Source organism: Scomber japonicus, chromosome 21 (genome assembly GCF_027409825.1).
Source record: "Scomber japonicus isolate fScoJap1 chromosome 21, fScoJap1.pri, whole genome shotgun sequence".
Lineage (NCBI taxonomy): Eukaryota > Metazoa > Chordata > Actinopteri > Scombriformes > Scombridae > Scomber > Scomber japonicus.
In genome coordinates this window covers 3,395,385-3,405,384 of record NC_070598.1, presented here as the reverse complement: position 1 = coordinate 3,405,384, position 10,000 = coordinate 3,395,385, and the positions used below count along the sequence as shown (strand labels likewise).

The 10,000-nt window shown below is 43.2% G+C and overlaps 1 pseudogene; it reads right to left on the bottom strand.

Annotated features, from left to right (window-relative positions):
* The window catches only part of LOC128382116 (MAP7 domain-containing protein 2-like), a 39,389-nt pseudogene that overhangs the window by 19,449 nt on the left and 9,940 nt on the right, over positions 1-10,000 (bottom strand).

Here is a 10,000-nt window from a genome sequence, read left to right as displayed (position 1 = left end):
GACATTGCTGCTGCTGTGAAAGTCACACACACACACACACACACACACACACACACACACACACACACACACACACATGTTCAATAAACGTCCCCGAATATCCCAAAAACAAACACACCCGGCACACGACGAGCACAAAACTGCCAGCTCACACAGAAAATAATCCAGCGGATCGATGAGCCATGCACGCCGCTGAATGAATTAACCTTGGTGATGTAAGACAGAAATGAAGCAGCAGAAAAACTGAGAGTCAGTCTGTGCTTCATCATGACATGGACGAGGATGATGATGATGATGATGATACAGAGAGAGAGGAAGAAGATGAATTAGCAGATTGAGATGATTAATTGGCTCGTCAGTAATAATTAGAGTTAACAGAGTGCGGTTGATTCAGATTAAAGTCTGTGTAAAGTCAATTCATTGATTATAAATGTTGGAAAATGGTTACAGAAAACATGTGAACAGGCTGATAACTATGCAGTACTGAGTTGTGGAGATAGAGCCTTAAACTGTTTCTCACTCTCTCATTTTTCCTGATTTTCTGAGCCTGCAAAAAACAGGTTACTACATCTAACACTAATACTACTACAGTTAGCCAGTTAGCTGAGCTAGCAGCTAAGTTAACCGGCGAGCTAGCAGCTGAGTTAGTCGGCGAGCTAGCAGCTGAGTTAGCCGCTGAGCTAGCCGCTAAGCTATCGGCTAAGTTAGCTTCCGAGTTAAACCAGAGACATTATAATAAGATTATAATTATAATTATAATAAGTGTTAGCTTTTAACCAAAGTCCTTGTAAGGCAGGCCTTAGAAGGATTTTGGTTAAACGCTAAGCTAGCAGCTGAGCTAGCTGCCGAGTTAGCCGCCGAGCTAGTAGCTGAGTTAGCCGCCGAGCTAGCAGCTAAGTTAGCCGCCGAGCTAGCCGCCAAGCTAGCAGCAGAAAGCACCACCACAAAGCTGTTCTAGTTTGAGGATTTTCTTTGGCATTCATTGTTTTCCACTCTGAGAAACTTCATTAACAGCTAATCAGAAACCCGTTGTGTCGTCCAGGTTTCTGCAGTATTTACATATTTATCTGTTTATCAGGTTACACTGCTTCTAATTTCAGAGTTAATATGATCAAACCAGTAAAGCTCATGCAAACATTAACATCAGGATAACTTAATTTAGTTATAATCTGATTATCATTAGTGTGCATGTGAACAGGCTGACAGGAAAGCTAATAAATGAAGATAATTTCAATTTCACAAGAACAAAGAATGTAAAATGAAGAGAATAAAACATGTGACTCTAGTAGGATTTATTCATTTTCTCTTACTTCATTTAACTGTTGATAATTTTATAATGAAAAATACTAATATATCATATTCTCCTGCCTTATCAGCTCATTGTATTCCTTTCTGTGTTTTTCTTTATTTTATTTTATTGTGAAGCATTTTGTATCTGTGTGCTATAAAAATCTAATTTAAACTTAACAATTTCATATTCAGGTATTTTATTTTGTTAGTTTATTTAACAGGAACAAGCCTCACTGATCAATATATAAACAAACAGACCAGTAAATGAGCCGTACTGAACTTTCAACCCTGTTGTCCTCCCGGGTCAAATTGACCCTGTGTGTTTTGACTGTTCCTTCCTTCCTTCCTTCCTTCCTTCCTTCCTCCTTCTCTCTTTCTTTCCTTCCTTCTTTTTCCTTCCTTCTTCCTCCCTTCCTTCCTTCCTTCCTTCCTTCCTTCCTTCCTTCCGTCCTTCCTTTCTTCCTTCCTTCTGTCCACCCTTCCCCCCTCCCTCCTTCTTCCTTCCCCCTTCCCTCTTTCCTCTGTCCTTCTGTCCTTACTTCCTCTTTTCCTTTCTCCAGCCCTCCCTCCTACCTTCCTTCCTTCCTTCCCTGTTTCTTTCTTTCTTTCCTTCCTTCTTCCTCCCTTCCATCCTTCCTTCCTTGACTCAAGGATAACAGGAGGGTTAATACTTATATTTCTCTGTTGCTCCTGGACAGACGATCTAAACATGATATTTCCTGTATGTAGTATCCTATATCCGGCTATTTTTACTTCCTCTTTCCACCAAGTAGAGGAACTGTAATATTATAAAATAACATTATTATCAGATTTGTAGATTTAAATTGAATAAAAGTATTTTTATATCAGTGAAATTCCTCTTTGGCTTTGTGCAAAAGTGCAGCAGAGGTTCAGAGCAAACAAAAAAAAAAGAGATAGTGATTTCTACAGTGCCTGCATCTGTAATATGGGACATGTAGTGTGTGTGTGTGTGTGTGTGTGTGTGTGTGTGTGTGTGTGTGTGTGTGTGTGTGTGTGTGTGTGTCTGTGTGTGTGTGTGTGTTTCGATCTGATGCTTTTTGCGTAGGTGGGGTCTAATAAGTTTCACAGATAGCTACAGGGTGAATGTCTGGTATCATGTATGGTTGTGTGTGTGTCTATGTGTGTGTCTATGTGTGTGTGTGTGTGTGTGTGTGTGTGTGTGTGTGTGTGTGTGTGTGTGCATGTGTGTGTGTGTGTGTGTGTGTGTGCAGAGAGTAGAGGGGCGTTTCATAGATCGGGCTCCCTCCTGAGAATGATATGTATGCATCGCTAAACACGGCTCTGGGCCAGGAAGACAGGAAGTGGAGCAGCCCTTTGTTGTGATAAAGGCGTGTGTGTGTGTGTGTGTGTGTGTGTGTGTGTGTGTGTGTGTGTGTGTGTGTGTGTGTGTAACCGCATTTCCAAACCAGACACTCATTACCCACAAAGGGAAAAAGAATAAGTGCACCACTGTTCATGTTTTTCTGTTTTCTGTCTGAGTACCTTCTCTATTTTACGGTGTATTGTGACTTTAGGCATTTTTTATTTTTTATTATTTTTTAATTTCATCAGTTCATTTTTTCTTTTGTTCTAAATTAATTAATTTTGTTAATCTAAATCTAAAAGGTTAATTAATTTCTCCATAAACAACAAAGTCTTTGCAGCTGTTTTTAACCTTCCTGTCGTCCTCCCGGGTCAAATTGACCCCGTCTGTTTTGACTGTTCCTTCCTTCCTTCCTTCCTTCCTTCCTTCCTTCCTTCCTTCCTTCCTTCCTTCAGTCTGTTCTTCCTCCCTCCTTCCTTCTCTCTTTCTTTCTTTCCTTCCTCTCTCTTTCCTCCCTTCCTCCCTTCCTTCTTTCCTCTGTCCTTCTTTCCTTACTTACTTCCTTCTCTCTTTCCTTTCCTCCCTCCCTTCCTCCACCCCTTTCCTTCCTTCCTTCCTTCTGTCCTTCCTTCTTTCCTCTGTCCTTCTTTCCTCATTTCCTCCCTTCCTCTTTCCCTCCCTCCCTCCGTCCTTCCTTCTTTCCTCCGTCCGTCTTTCCTTCCTCCCTTCCTTCTTTCCTTTCCTTTCATCCCTCCCTTCCTCCACCCCTTTCCTTCCTCCCTTCCTTCCTTCTTCCTCTCTTCCTTCCTTGGCTCGAGGACAACAGGAGGGTTAAACTTCAGAATGAATCAAATACAGCCACATTAGTGCAATTTAAACATAATTATCTGTATAAAGTGAATAAATATAAGGTGGTTATATAGAAGAGAGGAGAGAGAGAGAGAGAGAGAGAGAGAGAGAGAGAGAGAGAGAGAGAGAGAGAGAGAGAGAGGGAGAGAGAGAGAGAGAGATGTGCAAGTCATCAGTGTTATATCTGCTGGATATAAATATATGGCAGCAGCGTTTTGGCCTTGAGTTGCATTTTTAAGTATTTCTTGGCAGCTCGGAGCAAATATTCCCTCAGCACATTTATAAGTCATGAGGTCAAAAGAGAATTATATTATAAGACTTTAGGTGCTTTTGCCAGTTTCACAAAGAACATATTCTTGGGCCTCTGCAGGTCTGCAAACGCCTCCAGATTTCTGCACTATAGCGTCTGGTCATCTGAGTCTGGTTCTACCGAAGCAGACGGCAGAAACACAAACCACAGAAAATAATAATAATAAAAAATAAAGATGCTGGAGGTAAAATATAATAAACCATCTGTGTGCTTTCACCATCTGGTTTCCTGTATTTATTTATTTAACACAGTGGATTGTAGTGAGGTGAGATTATTACTGACATTTACTCTGTCCTATTTTTTCAGAGAGCACCTGAACGCATCACAGCTTTCCTGTCTTTATTATTAAAAACCTATAAAGCTTTTTAACAGTCACACAGAGACACAACAGGATTCTCTCACCATGACTTAGTCGAATTGACCCCGTCTCTTTTGACTGTTCCTTCTTTCCTTCCTTCTTCCCTCTTTCTTTGCTCCCTCCTCCTTCCATCCTTCCTTGCTTCCTTCCTCCTTTCCTTCCTCCCTTCCTTCTCTCCTAAATTCCTTCCTCTTTTCCTCCCTCCCTCCCTACTCCTTTCCTTTCCTTTCCTTTCCTTTCCTTTCCTTTCCTTCCTTCCTCCCTCCCTCCCTCCCTCCCCACTCCTTTCCTTTCATTTCCTTCCTTCCTTCCTTCCTTCCTTCGTTCCTACCTTCCTTCCTTCCTTCCTTACTCCTTTCCTTCCTTCCTTCTGTCCTTCCTTGACCCGAGGACAACAGGAGGGTTAAACTATAAACAACCTGCTTTTATTTGAGTTTTTTTTATATTCACTTGCAGGTAACAGCAATATAGAGTTGATTAATCAATTACTTGCCAACTATTAAATTAATCACCAACTATTTTGAGTCATTTAAATTAAAATAAAAAAGTCAAAATTCTCAGATTCCAGCTTCTCAAATCTGAATGTGGTTTATTTATTCCTCTATATAGTAAACTGGATTTCTTTAGTTTGTAGACTGACATTCAAGGACATCACATTGGCCATTTTCTGTCATTTTATGGACCAAAAAAACCTGATTTATTAACCCTCCTGTTGTGTTCGAGTCAAGGAAGGAAAGGAGGGAGGGAGGGAGGAAGGAGGGAAGGAAGAAAGGTAGATGGAGGAAGGAAGAAAGGAGGAAGAAAGGAAGGAAGAAGGGAGGAAGGAAAGGAGGAAGGAAGGAAGGAAAGGAGGGAAGAAGGGAAGGAAGGAAAGGAGGAAAGAAGGAGGGAAGGAAGGAAGGAAGGAAAGAAAGGAGGAAGGAAGGAAGGAAAGGAGGGAGATGGAGGAAGGAAGAAAGGAGGAAGGAAGAAGGGAGGAAGGAAGGAAAGGAGAAGGAAGGAAGGAAAGTAGGGAAGAAGGGAAGGAAGGAAAGGAGGAAGGAAGGAAGAAAGGAGGAAGGAAGGAAGGAAGGAAGGAAAGGAAGAAAGGAAGAAAGGGAGATGGAGGAAGGAAGAAAAGAGGAAGGAAGAAGGGAGGAAGGAAGGAAAGGAGGGAAGAAGGGAAGGAAGGAAAGAAGGAGGGAAGGAAGGAAGGAAGGAAAGGAGGAAGGAAGGAGGGAAGGAAAGGAGGGAAGGAAGGAAGGAAGGAAGAGTCACAACAGATGGGTCAATTTGACCCGGGAGCACAACAGGAGGGAACAGTTCACTGTTCAGTTTTCCACAATAATCTTAGCATGAATTTTTGATAGTGGCACAGTCAGACATATTTCTGCTGCATCTCTGCACAATATAAAGAAGATAAAGCATATTTCTTAAAAGCCAACATAACTAGATAAAAATGTCAAATCATTAGTTTAGACTGAATGTTTGCAGAGCCTGAGATAAATCTTCTGGTAACAATCATTTCAACTAAATGTAGGTGTTTACCCTTTCACATTTCTGATTCAATAATGATCAAGGTTATTATAGTTTTGAAATTTTCTTTAGTTTTTATTTTTATTTAGTTTTTCAGTTTGCTTTTTTATTTCAGTTTAGTTTTAGAAGAAGAAGGGAGGAAGGAAAGGAAGGAAGGAAGGAAGGAAGGAAGGAGGAAAGAAGGAAGGAGGGAGGGAAGGAGGGAGGGAGAAAGGAAAAGAGGAAGTAAGGAAAGAAGGACAGAGGAAAGAAGGAAGAAAATGGGTGGAGGAAGGGAGGGAGGAAAGGAAAGAAGGAAGGGAGGAAAGAAAGGAAGGAAGGAAGGAAGGAAGGAAGGATGGAGGAAAGGAAGAAGGAGGGAGGGAGGGAGGGAGAAAAGAAAAGAGGAAGGGAGGAAGTAAGGAAAGAAGGACAGAGGAAAGAAGGAAGGGAGGAAGGAAGGAAAGGGGTGGAGGAAGGAAAGAAGGAATGGAGGAAAGACAGAGGAAGGAAAGAAAGAAATAGAGAAGGAAGGAGGGAGTGAGGAAGAACAGACTGAAGGAAGGAAGGGAGGACGATAGGAAGGTTAAATTATTTTTTCATTGCTAGTCTTAGTTTTCGTTAACTATAATAACCCTGGTAATGATTCAATAGGTATGACAAAGCAGCCAAATATTAACGCCTGTATCTGGGTCACACACACACACACACACACACACACACACACACACACACACACACACACACACACACACACACACACACACACACAAAGTCAAGTGAAAGTGAATGAAAATGAAGCAGCTGATGATTTTTTTTAAACAGCACTGTGTTGAATTCACCACCAGACACAGAAAACACACTGCAGGACGATATATATCAAAGCCAGGCACACACACACACACACACACACACACACACACACACACACACACACACACACACATGCAGACAGGAGGATCGGCTGCAGGTGAGACAGTAGCAGGCGGAAAACGTGCGTGACACACAGAGACGCCGTCTGTACCGTTACAGGATTTGCGGACACTGGAAGCAGCAGGAAGCTCATTGGGCTGAGCGGAGCCAATGGCAGGGCAGGGCGGGGTCTTAGGGTTACCTGGGCAACAGGTTGAAGCAGAGCGGAGAAAGCAAAGCGTTACACTCACACACACACACACACACACACACACACACACACACACACACACACACACACACACACACACACACCTGCATCAGTGGCAGTAACACCTGACACACACACACAGGTAACAACATGCTGACAAACACAGGAACAGGAACAGGAAAGAAACAATCTGAGATAAAACCAAAAAGTTTCCAGCAGGAAGATCGAAGATGTAACATGAACCCAACACGCCGACATCTTCCCGACATCTTCCCAACATCTTCCCAACATGACTGAGCAGATTATTTTATAGTTTTATTTCAAGTAAATCAAAACTAGAAGAGTAACGCTGCCTTCAAAAAGCAAAGAGCACGTTTTGAACCCTCCTGTTGTCCTCGAGTGAAGGGAGGAAGGGAGGGAGGGAGGGAGGGAGGAAGGAAAGGAGAGAGGAAGGAAAGGAGGGAGGGAGGGAGGAAAGGAAAGGAGGGAGGGAGGAAGAAGGAAGGAAAGGAGGGAGGGAGGAAGAAGGAAGGAAAGGAGGGAGGGAGGGAGGGAGGGAGGGAGGAAGAAGGAATGAAAGGAAGGGAGAGAGGAAGGAAGGAAGGAAGGGAGAGAGGAAGGAAGGAGGAAGGAGGGAAAGGCGAGAGGAAAGGAGGGAGGAAGGGAGGAAGAAGGAAGGAAAGGAGGGAGGGAGGAAGAAGGAAGGAAATTAGGAAGGGAGGGAGGAAAGGAAAGAGGGAAGGGAGGAAGGTAGGAAGAAGGAAGGACAGAGGAAAGAAGGAAGGGGGAAGATAGGGAGGAGGAAAGAAAGAGAAGGAAGGAAGGAAAGAAGGAAAGGAGGGAGGAAGGGAGGAAGGACAGACCGAAGGAAGGACAGACGGAAGGAAGGAAGGAAGGAAGGAAGGAAGGAAGGAAGGAAGGAAGGAAGGAAGGAACAGTCAAAACAGATGGGGTCGACAGGAAGGTTAACAAAGGAAGTCAAGTGTTATAGCTGACTGACAATATCAAGACTTAAAGCAGCAGTATAACCCTAACCCTCCACCAGAGCAGCTCTTAATAAAACCCCAAAGCTACACCTGTAACCAAGGTAACGATGGCTTCACTGTGATTGGCCAAGATGACTCCTAAGCTCCGCCTCCAGCTCTCTCTTCCATTCATCATGTCATCATCATTTCTGTCACTTTTTATGTCAACACTCCAAGCCTAGCACTATGAATGCTAATGCTAACCATAGCTAATCAGTCACAAAAATCAACATCACCAACAACAATTATAACGTTGTGCGCTTTTGCTTCTTTCTCATAACCACACACACACACACACACACACACACACACACACACACACACACACACACACATAATATAATAATACAGGTCCTAGACTCACACAACACACAACATATTAGTTTATTTTGATTACACAATGCTAAATTTGAAGTAAAGTTTGTGGGCATGTTTGATGTTTTGCTTTTTTTCATTCGGCTCCAAAACAGTCACATGATTCACCACAATCGGGTCAGAATGGTTATTGTGGGAATCGGTTGCAGGTCTCGTTCTCCTGTCTTCTTTTATTACCATCTGTTTATTATTACTGTATATAATATTTACTGAGGCTGTAACGCTGTTGTTGGTATTTAAAAATGCCGGGTTTGATTCTTGTGTGGGACGGCTCATGACTCTTCCAGTAAAGAAATAGTGGAAAAGCCCCAATAGTAAAACACTGTGTCGACATGCGGAGTGACTATTAAGACTTCTGCCTTTTAACTAAAGGTGGAAACAGCAGCATCACTTCATTCAGTTTATTTAAAGGCTTGACCGATTGACCGATACCGAAAGATCCGTAGTCATTGAACGCATCACCGTTTATAAGGTCCGACGGCTGATTCTGACTGTGAGCGGTCCGTCTGTTGAGTCCATGCTGTCAAATTCAGTCCAGAACAAAATAAGTTTAAATAAACAAGCGGTCCTCATGAGTCGGGTAGATGAGAGAGGCTTGTTATTTCAGACAGAGTTAACAGATTATTGTTCTTTCTGTAACTTTAACGAGGACGTAAAGTACTGAGACTCACAACAAGGATGAGCTCTGCTGTTAAAAGCTGTTGTCCTCAAGTCAAGGAGGGAAGTTAGGAAGGAAAGGAGGGAGGAAAGAAGGAATGAAGCTGCAGATTCAGTTCAGCTCACTATGAAGTAGTTAGTTTAACCCTCCTGTTAGGAAGTTAGGGAGGGAGGAAGAAGGAAGGAAAGGAGGGAGGAAGGGAGGAAGAAGGAAGGTAGGAGGGAAGGAAGGAAAGAAAGAAGGGAGAAAGAAAAAAGGAGGGAGGGAAAGAGTAAGGAGGAAGGGAGGAAGAAGGAAGGACAGGAGGGAGGGAGGAAGGAGGGAAGGAAGGAAGGAAAGGAGGGAGGAAGGAAGGGAGGAAGGTAGGAGGGAAGGAAGGAAGGAATGGAAGGGAGTAAAGAAAGAAGGAGGGAGGGAAGGAGGAAGGAGGGAGGGAGGGAGAAAGGAAAAGAGGAATGGAGTAAGGAAGGAAGGAAGGAAGGAAGGAAGGAAGGGAGGAAGGACAGAAGAAAGGAAGGAAGGAAGGCAGGAGGGAAAGAAAGAAGGAAGGACAGACGGAAAGGAAGGAAGGACAGAAGAAAGGAAGAGCATTTAGGAGGCATCTTAGCTGCTGAACTGCTAAGCGTGCTAAGTCAAGGAAGGAAGGTAGGAGGGACAGAAGGAAGGAAGGAAGGGAGAAAGGAAGGAAGGACAGAAGAAAGGAAGAGCGTTTAGGAGGCATCTTAGCTGCTGAACTGCTAACCGCGCTAACTCAAATTCACCACGACTTCACCGCCACAGACGGGTCGTAGCTACTGTGGCAGTGGACCAATCACATGATGCATTACATCCAAGAACGGCTGCACTGATTGGCTGAGAGCAAGTCTGTAGAGATAATAGTCATATTTTCTAGCTCTGGGTGCAAAAAGGATCGATGATGAGTTGATGATGTTCGTACTTCCAACATGTTGAATAAACTTCTTCTTCTTCTATAAACTCATCCTGAGAGTCTTTGAGACAAACCGACATCTCATCGATCGCTAAAGTCAGCAGGATTATTTTAGTCTTTGATTTGAACCATGAACGAGCATCAAAGCATCACAGCCTGAACAGATTTCACAGCCTCCATTAGTCGTTGGGAAGTTTCAGTCTGACCCATCAATACTTTCCTCTTTTATCCTTTTATCCATCCTTCTATCAGCGCTAAAAATGGAC